Source organism: Arachis duranensis, chromosome 3 (genome assembly GCF_000817695.3).
Source record: "Arachis duranensis cultivar V14167 chromosome 3, aradu.V14167.gnm2.J7QH, whole genome shotgun sequence".
NCBI classification, from domain to species: domain Eukaryota; kingdom Viridiplantae; phylum Streptophyta; class Magnoliopsida; order Fabales; family Fabaceae; genus Arachis; species Arachis duranensis.
The window spans coordinates 23,591,126-23,591,972 of NC_029774.3; positions in this window are offsets into that span (position 1 = coordinate 23,591,126).

Here is an 847-nt window from a genome sequence, read left to right on the forward strand (position 1 = left end):
AAAGTAGATAAAGATATATACCACAACTAGAGTTAATAAAGAGTATTAGTCCAGTTTGGATAACCAATTTAATTAAACTTTTTTTGATAAAATAATTTAAATAATAAATGACTCTGTTAAAAGTAACTTATAAATAAGTTATTTTGTGTTTGGATTTTTAACTTTAAAAGTGCTTATTTTATAAAAATATGATAAAAAGTAGAAGTATTATGAGAGAAGTCATTTTTTTTAACTTCTCTATAAACTCCTAAATATTTTTTTAAAAAGTTACAATTTAATTTTAAAAATTATACCATACATTAATACTACTACTTTTCATAAATCAAAAATAAAAAAATTACTTCTAAAGTTTCCAAACGAACCTTAGTCATCTTCCGGAACTAACGATAGTAATGAGAACAGAAGTTGCTTACTGTTGCGGACATTTTCTTGTTGATATATATTTTATAATAATATATAATTAATTTTAATAATTTAATAGAATATATATTTAACATGATTGATAAATTAAATATTATTTAGTGACTTTATAAGGGATAAACATGTTAATTATGAAACCAAATTAAACAGTTGCATTACTTTTAGTTAAAAGTGATTTGCATGCCACATTGCCACTCATATTTTAAATCAGTGTGCCATATCACGTGCCCTTGTCTCCATAGGTAGTATGACTTGTGCACAAGAAAATTAAGAAGAAAGAAGAGAGTAACAATTGTAGATATTTTAAAAATATACATTGTAGAGTCACCAAAAAAAAAATGTAGAGTATGCATTTAAGATCAGACCAATGTTATATTCTTAGTAAATATTATATTTTTTTGTTAGTATTTAATCAATAATAATTTAC